At 39.1% G+C, this 8,908-nt stretch overlaps 2 long non-coding RNA genes across 3 annotated transcripts; both read left to right on the top strand.

Annotated features, from left to right (window-relative positions):
* The first annotated feature begins 18 nt into the window (after positions 1 to 18).
* On the top strand, positions 19 to 2,542 carry LOC123966063. 2 transcript variants are annotated; one of them, XR_006823865.1, is made up of 2 exons: positions 19 to 1,781; positions 2,300 to 2,542. It is a non-coding gene; the product is annotated as an uncharacterized LOC123966063 (long non-coding RNA). The 2 variants fall into 2 exon arrangements; XR_006823866.1 differs by having other exon boundaries at positions 2,282 to 2,542.
* A 184-nt stretch (positions 2,543 to 2,726) lies between these two features.
* LOC123966062 lies at positions 2,727 to 5,047 on the top strand. The gene is made up of 2 exons (XR_006823864.1): positions 2,727 to 3,702; positions 3,837 to 5,047. It is a non-coding gene; the product is annotated as an uncharacterized LOC123966062 (long non-coding RNA).
* The last annotated feature ends 3,861 nt before the right edge of the window (positions 5,048 to 8,908 follow it).

Here is an 8,908-nt window from a genome sequence, read left to right as displayed (position 1 = left end):
AAAGCAAGTAATCCTTAATGTAAGTCACCTTTCATCCAGAGCAGAAATAATAAAAAGCTGAAGAGACCATGTTTGATAATGTCCATGTTCTGGTATCTGGAGACTCACATAAATCTGTTAGTGTAGTTACAGAGAGATGAAGAGTTGCAGGTGGGAGTGTCTCTGCAGCGTGTGACGTTTTCTGATCCTGTTGGCTGCTGTATCAAAATTTGCTTGGTGAATCAAAGTGACTGAGTATTTGTGGTACTTGAGGTCCCCCTACAGTACGTGAGATGGTGGGACAGAGGTGTGCTAACAGTGCACTGGGGTTTTTGTTCAGATATTGAGTGTGTTTGTATCACTGTGCTCACTAACGGCACAGAAGTACAAGCCTTTATCTTCTGGCACCAGATTCTTCACAGTGAACGTCCCACTGTGAGCGTCAGGCTTGGTGGCTGAGAATTTCTCTTTGCTGAATTCTCCAAAGTCGTGATCTTTGCTGGCAGTTGTTGTGAACACTATTTGTTTCATTGCTTCTCCTGGCCGCTGTCTGTACCAGTACATCTGGAAATGTTATCTGAGATCACTTCCAACAAATGAATAATTGTCAAGAGCAAAAACATAAAACAATAAAATAACGTAAACTTTTTTTAGTTAATTTTATTGCAAATTACCTGTAATCCACAGCAAAAACACTGACAATATGAGGAGGTCTTGTTTGATGATATCCATGTTCTGACAGAGAGAGACTGCTCATAGTTACAGAGACATGAAGAGTTGCAGGTGTCTCTGCATTAACACTGTGTAGGTGGGAGGATCAGTGGAAGTGTAGGTCCCCCTACAGTTCATCACTGTCATAAATGTTACCTGTAAATCAGATCTGTAGCACTGACAAGACTGAGCAGATTTTATGTTGTGATGTATTTTGTGATGATATTTAAAGGGGCAATATGTAGTTTTCAGCGGACACTAGCGGTTTGGTTTTAAGATTGCAACCAGATGTGGGCTCGTACACGTGCTTGCTTGAAATCGTAAACTTTTACTGTATTAAGCCGACGTGATACATTGGCGTTAGCTCACCTGCTGCTTTTCAGTAACTAACATTACTATTTGTGTATCTTTTACCGGAGGCTCAGCAATGTCAGCACAGCTAAATGGATGAGAACGAAACGGTTAATGAGCTGGACTGAATATTATAAATGACACTGTTGTAAGTAACTTTACTGTAGTGGCTCTTCCATTGTGGTGTTGTCATATTATGTGGCTCATGTTAGTTATGCCGAATGAGACGGTGGAGAAGCTGTGTACCTGAGTATCGCTAAAACCACAATAAATCTAAATTGAACTTTACAAAGCACTCAGTGGTAGATCCGTGCTAAAGTAAGCTGGCTGCTCCTGCCTTGCATCAAGGCTGCTATAAACAAATCGCTCCACATTGCTTGGTACCGTTACATCCTGTCTTGCAGGCTAAAATAAACACTTTGTCATAATTCCAGTGGTACACAGGATATTTATATGAATCGTGTTAAATTAAGGATTAGGAGTGTAAACTTGTGTTTTCATGCTTACAATAGACCTGAAGTGCAGTTTCTTGCAGCACAGTGTCAGGAGCCAAGCGTGCGTTTGTTGTGACTGTTTTCTATCCGACTGCCTCTGTTCAGTATCAGCACCCTTATCATGTGTGTTCCCAGGTTCCCATCATCAAACTGACTACTGACTCCTTCACTGAGGTCAAAGTGGACATCAGCTTCAATGTGAAGAGTGGCGTTGAAGCCGCTCGGCTCAGCAAGGACTACAAAGAGGTATAGCTGGCGTCATGCGTGCAACTTTTTTGAAACGTTTGCAAAATGTTTTACCTTTTTTCTTGTGTTTGTCATGTATCCTTGGAATACACACACTTCATGATTAATGGATGTTTAAGTGTACACATTGTTTGAACATTTGAAACATTTTCCCACGCTGTTTTCCAGGGGTCTACAGATCGTAGTATTATCTCAAACAATTCTCTTAAATCTCTAAGGTTGTAAAGAAGCCTGAAATACTGAAACCTAAATGGTGCCTTTCTTACAACATAAAAAAACAAAACAAAGATAGTTGCTGTTATAGATTGTACATGTTTCTTAGTAGCATATAGAGCTTTTGACAACACTTTTTAACATACAGGAAGCCTTTTGATTCCAAAGCATTGCTTAATGGAGGTTTAACGTCTTGTGTGGCATATTTAGAGTAATCATTTCCTAACTCACCTGTTATGACCCTGGGGTCATATTTTGTTTCTTTTTATCTCCCCCTGCAATGTCAGCTGTCTCTCCTCCCTTAGTATGTGTGTGTATGCAGGTAATGGAGAACAGGAGGGCACACTGGATTGGTCCTGCAGAGCTGATTGGAGTCTCCTGATTGGTCACCTGGATGACAACAGCCATCTTAAGCACCACTGACAGGAACTCCTCTCTCTCTCTCTGCCTTTCCCAACCTGAGCCTGTGTACTGTGTGTTATACCTGTTAGTTGTGAGTAGAAAACTGCTGTGTAGAGTAGACCTTGTAAATGAATCTGTGCAGCTTAGCTTCGTAATTCTGATTGTTGTTGACAACCTTTTTTTTGTTGGCTTTAGCCATTTTTGTTATAATATACGGATATTTCTTTGTTGTATAGCAGTGTGTAGGAGTGAGAAGCCCTTTTTGCTTTTGAGATTAGAAGAGATTTTACTTTCTGTTTTTGGTTTAGGAAAGTTTAGGTTTATTAGATTGTTTTGGTTGTTGTTTTGGGCACTGCTCATAGCCAATAAAACTGCTAAATTGTATTTCCTGTGTTCTGGCCTTGTTTGGGAATAGGAAGAGTGGGAAGCTACACTTTTATGTTGCGTCCCGGACACCCCTAGACCTTGGGACGTAACACACCTTAACTGGCATTGCTAACGTCAAAAGCAAGATGGTGTTCATTTTATAATATGCAAAGTTTTGAACGCTTCTATATATTAGTGATCAGTAGGATAAACCAAGAAAAATCCTGGACTTTTGAGACTTTAAATTGCTGTTTTCCTCTGGAGGGTGCTGAAAGCATCAACATCTATTTCTTTATATGCACTTCCTCTGTCTATTTTTGGTCCTGTAGAAAAACCCTGTGCCAACTTATCTGGTGCTGAAGCAGTTCCTACTGCAGAGGAACCTCAATGAGGTTTTCACCGGTGGAATTTGCTCATTAGCAAGACCTCTTAATGTTTTTATCAACTTGATCTTATTTTTTGGAGGATGTTTTGTTCTATAACAGACTTTGGGCCCTTTTGGTTATGTAGTTTTTATTAATAAGGTATTTGCAACAATTGTGGTTAATGAATACATGAATTATCAACATGCACAATTCTGAATAAAACAGCCCTACATGCAGTATTCAGCATGAACAATGTGAAGACCGTCATGCTGTCGAAACATCTAAAAGTCTCGTCAATGACCTGTTAAACTCATTTAACCATCTGCAATAAGTCTAACATCTACCCGTGTGTTTTCCAGCTTCGCTACAGGGGAAGGACGTGTGCAGTCCCAACATCAACATCGGTGTTCTTCTCATTGAATTCTTTGAACTCTACGGTCGCCACTTCAACTACCTGAAAGTAGGTATCAGGATAAAAGATGGAGGTTGTTACGTTGCCAAAGACGAGGTTCAGAAGAACATGATGGATGGCTACAGGCCCTCCATGCTCTACATTGAGGACCCACTGCAACCAGGTAGGAACAGTGAACACAGAGGATAAAGGGTTACAAAGTGGGTTTGTCCTTTTAAAAGTTCGTCCAACATTTGAATTCCGTTTCCAGGTATTGAAATGTCATGTTCTAGTGACCATCTGTTTTGTGTCCAACAGACAACGATGTTGCCCGGAGTTTGTACGGTGCCATGCAGCTTAAGCAGGACTTTGACTACGCCCGTGTGGTGCTCAGCCATGCTGTACCCTCTCATTTCAGAGTCACTAGTGATTTTAGTTTCTGTGCAAAAACTTCCACATGAAACGAGAGCTTTCAAACAACTGCCACGGTCCATGTTTTACTGCAGCTGGTACATTGCTGGTCTTTCCTTCAGTCCTTGCTTCACAGACAGCTTTAATGTTAAACAAGTGGAGTTTTTTATTGACGATAAATAAGCACTGAGCTGTTGCTTACACAATGGAGATGGCAGGGGAAACCAAAGTCAGTCACTTCTAATGAATCCAAATACCTCACTGTCATTCACGTCAAAGCGTGGTTAGGCCAAAATTTCTTAAAACTAAATGAGAGTAAAACAGAGATCATGCAGTTTGGCCCCACTAACTGCACGATAGACTTGGGCCCCCTCAATGACTTTGTGCATCCTGTTGTAACTAACCTTGGGGTCAAAATAGACAGTGATTTTAAACTTGACAAACAAATAAATGCGGTTGTGAAATCTAGTTTTTATCATCTTCGCCTTTTAGCCAAAGTTAAACCTTTTATTTCTTCTCGTTGTACTGTAATGCACTTTATATCGGTATAAATCACAACGCACTTTCACGCTTACAGTTAGTCCAAAATTCTGCAGCACGTCTTTTAACAGGAACCAAAAAGCGCGCTCATATATCTCCAACTCTTGCCTCATTGCACTGGCTTCCTGTTCGTTTTAGGATTGATTTTATTGTTTGTTTTTAAAGCTGTGAATGGACTGGCCCCAACATATATCTCGGACCTCATCCAAATTTATACGCCAGTGCGGTCACTGAGGTCAGAGGGCCAGCTCCAGCTTGCGGCCCCCAAGAAAAGAGAGGGCCTTTTCTGTGGTTGGACCTAAACTCTGGAACGCTCTGCCCCTCCATGTCCGAATAGACCCTACAGTTGAGTGTTTTAAGTCTCCTCTACAGACACATTTTTATTCTTTGGCTTTTAACTCTGTGAGTTGTGTGGTCCTCTGATTGTTTTACTGTATTTTAGTATTTAAACCTGATGCTCTTATTTTGTTTTTACAAAATTTTATATTAATTGTTTTGTATGTTTGAGTCTTCTGTGCAGCACTTTGGTAACTTTGTGTTTGTAAAATGTGCTATAGAAATAAAGTGGATTGAATTCATTTTTATTGGAACTGCTTTGTATTCAAGAAAAAGTCCCAATATGGTTTATTTACTGTTATTTATGTCAGTACTACACAGTAGCTGTTGAAAGTCACCGTTTTGTGGCTCGCTGTAAATATACTGAGAGTTTATTTAGTTGTTATGGAGGAGAGAGGTGAGGTTTCTAAATGGACAACACTGGTGCTTGAGGTCAGTGTTAGCTTCACGTGGGTGTTAATGTTTTTATTAACCCAGCACTGTCCAGCATTTTTTATGGATGTAATGTTGCAGGCTAGTTGAGTTTACCATTGCAGAAATTCAATATAATTGTTAGAGCAGAGATTATAGTGGCTGGATATTGAATAATGAATAATTTTTTTCTGTCTGACCAACAGTCCAAAACCTAAAGATATTTAATTTACTTCTTACATTTGAGAAGCTTAAACCAGAGAATATTTAGCATTTTTGCTTGAAAATGAAATCAATTACTAAAAAAATCACTGCAAATCAATTTCCTGTTGATTGCATGATTTTTTTCTTCAGAATTATTTTGAGTATATTAGATATTAAGACAATCTTTGTTCAACCAGGACATTGACCTGAAGTAGTCTTCAAAACAAGAATGTGAATGTCCTTGAGTGGCTGAAGCCTAGCTAAATCCTTTTGACGAGGGTAGGCAATTTATTCAGAAGCATTTTGAGTTATATTTGTTGAAATTATCTTCATCTCCTGACAGTAATCAATAAATCAAACTGTTTAAACGTGTCATTTAAATTTAATTTTTTTTCACCGTGATTTTGAATCTGCTGCTACTAATTTATTCATACACAGAAACACACACAAACACTTGTCAGGTCTCTGGCTATTGTGGCAGACAGATGCCAATGGTATTTCTTACTAAACAAATGTATTGTGCCATACCCACACTGTCAGAGTCTGGAATGTCCTTCCACTTTGTCAACTTTACCATTATTTGGCTGTGATGACAGCATGGTGATATCTGAATGTATTTGATACCACTACACTTGTATGAACCTGCTTATTCCTTTTATAAATCACCCCTGTTCTAAAGTCCAATTGAATGCTAATGCAAAACAGAAGTGTGCGTGTTTCCTATTGGAAAAAAACGTTTTACTACGTTTTGTCGGCGCTGAACTCGCCCCAGGTTGATCTGGCTGGTTGCTCAACAACACAGCATTGGTGAGACTGAAACGGAAAGGGTAGATACGTATTGGACACTGATCCTCGTCTTGATCGTCCTCGTCCACAAGACGATTGCATTTCGCCACAACAGGAGTGTTCAGTCTCACCAATGCTGCGTTGTTGAGGCGTTTTGCAGTCGTGTTGTGTTGAAATACTGTCATGTTGTTGTGTTTTCCAGGAATCCTGGGAAATAAATCTGCGAGTTTTGCAAGTGATGCGATATTTTCGCCTCTCTCATTCACTGTGCAAGACGGGTCAGGTCACAGATATAAAGACATGTAGAGAGAGAGGAGATTATGGCTCTTGTTGCCAGATTGACTCTTGTCAAGTTTGTATTCCCTTCATGTTACAGAGAGTTAAATGTGGATTGAAATATGAAAATATAGTAATATATAAAATACAATAAAAAAATAGAAAAATATTTACAGATATTATATATACTTATTAAAATATAAAAAATAGTTATGTATAAAAATACAATAGAAAAATAGAAAAATATTTACAGACATTATATATATTTATTAAAATATAAAAATAGTAATACATAAAAATAGAATAAAAAAATAGAAACATATTTACAGATATATATACTTATTAAAATATAAAAAATAGTAATACATAAAAATAGAATACAAAAATAGAAAAATATTTACAGATATATACTTATTAAAATATAAAAAAATAGTAATGTATAAAAATAGAATACAAAAATAGAAAAATATTTACAGATATATACTTATTAAAATATAAAAAAATAGTAATGTATAAAAATAGAATAAAAAAATAGAAAAATATTTACAGATATTATATATACTTATTAAAATATAAAAAATAGTAATGTATAAAAATAGAATAAAAAAATAGAAAAATATTTACAGATATTATACATTTATAAAAACTAATAAAAATAGTAATATAATAAAATAAAAATATATACAGATTTTTAGATACACTTTCACGTTCCAATATTTTTGCCTCTCTCTTTCACTGGGTAAGACAGTTTGAGGTACAGAAGACTTGTGGAGATAGCAAGTAGAAGGCTTAACCCTCTTTGTCCTCATTGTCACTCATATGTCATTATATAGGCCAGGTATGCAATGCTTAAATCCAAAATTTTGCTCTGGAAAAAGCAGCAGCAATTCTTGCGGCTCTAGAAAAATCACCTGCAGCATACCTGTCAAATATCCAAGAAGTAGTGAGGACAGAACCACCCAAAACTACAAACAGCTTGAATTCGTAATCGTCTAATAATTTTTGGCAAGCCCTGTAGATACGTAGTTTGATATCTTCTGTCATTGTCCGAAGAGCATCTGCAATTTTTGCTGGGGAAGTGTGGTCGGGGCACACATATGAAGATTTGTAGAGGGAGCGAGGAGAAGGCTCAAGCCTCTCGCTACCAAAATGACTCTTGTGAATCACACGGTAATTACGTGCAGAGAGGTCATCCTGCTCTTGTTTGTTTTGCTCTGTGTCACTACAACTACAGTCCAAGTTTATGGAGTGGTGGCCATTTCTTGGATCCAGCAACCTGGGATTACTGCAGGTTTGGTCCTCAAAATCTGTCTGGACTTGTGGCGTTACGACACGGTAAGTGCGTGCAGAGGGGTCATCCTGCTCTTGTTGAATTTGCTCTATGTCATCAACTAACCAGTCCAAGTTTAGGGAGTGGCGGCCATTTCTTGGATCCAGCAACCTGGGATTACTGCAGGTTTGGTCCTCAAAGTCTGTCTGGACTTGTGGTGGTACTGCAGGGCAAAAGAATACAGAGAGTTCATCCTGCTCTTGTTGAATTTGATCTGTGTCATCGACTAACCAGTCCAAGTTTATGGAGTGGCAGCTATTTCTCAGATCCAGCAACCTGGGATTACTGCAGGTTTGGTCCTCAAAATCTGTCTGGACTTGTGGTGTTACTACACGGTAAGTGCGTGCAGAGAGGTCATCCTGCTCTTGTTGAATTTGCTCTGTGTCATCAACTAACCAGTCCAAGTTTATGGAGTGGCGGCCATTTCTTGGATCCAGCAACCTGGGATTACTGCAGGTTTGGTCCTCAAAGTCTGTCTGGACTTGCGGCGTTACTACATGGTAAGTGCGTGCAGAGGGGTCATCCTGCTCTTGTTGAATTTGCTCTATGTCATCAACTAACCAGTCCATGTTTACGGAGTGGCGGCCATTTCTTGGATCCAGCAACCTGGGATTACTGCAGGTTTGGTCCTCAAAGTCTGTCTGGATTTGTGGCGTTACTACACGGTAAGTGAGTGCAGAGGGGTCATCCTGCTCTTGTTGAATTTGCTCTATGTCATCAACTAACCAGTCCAAGTTTACGGAGTGGCGGCCATTTCTTGGATCCAGCAACCTGGGATTACTGCAGGTTTGGTCCTCAAAGTCTGTCTGGACTTGTGGTGGTACTGCAGGGCAAAAGAATACAGAGAGTTCATCCTGCTCTTGTTGAATTTGATCTGTGTCATCAACTAACCAGTCCAAGTTTATGGAGTGGCGGCCATTTCTCAGATCCAGCAACCTGGGATTACTGCAGGTTTGGTCCTCAAAGTCTGTCTGGATTTGTGGCGTTACTACACGGTAAGTGCGTGCAGAGGGGTCATCCTGCTCTTGTTGAATTTGCTCTGTTTCATCAACTAACCAGTCCAAGTTTATGGAGTGGCGGCCATTTCTCAGATCCA

This window comes from Micropterus dolomieu, unplaced genomic scaffold (assembly GCF_021292245.1).
Source record: "Micropterus dolomieu isolate WLL.071019.BEF.003 ecotype Adirondacks unplaced genomic scaffold, ASM2129224v1 contig_12407, whole genome shotgun sequence".
NCBI classification, from domain to species: domain Eukaryota; kingdom Metazoa; phylum Chordata; class Actinopteri; order Centrarchiformes; family Centrarchidae; genus Micropterus; species Micropterus dolomieu.
The sequence above is the reverse complement of the archived record's forward strand: the minus strand, read 5'-3'. Positions and strand labels throughout refer to the sequence as shown.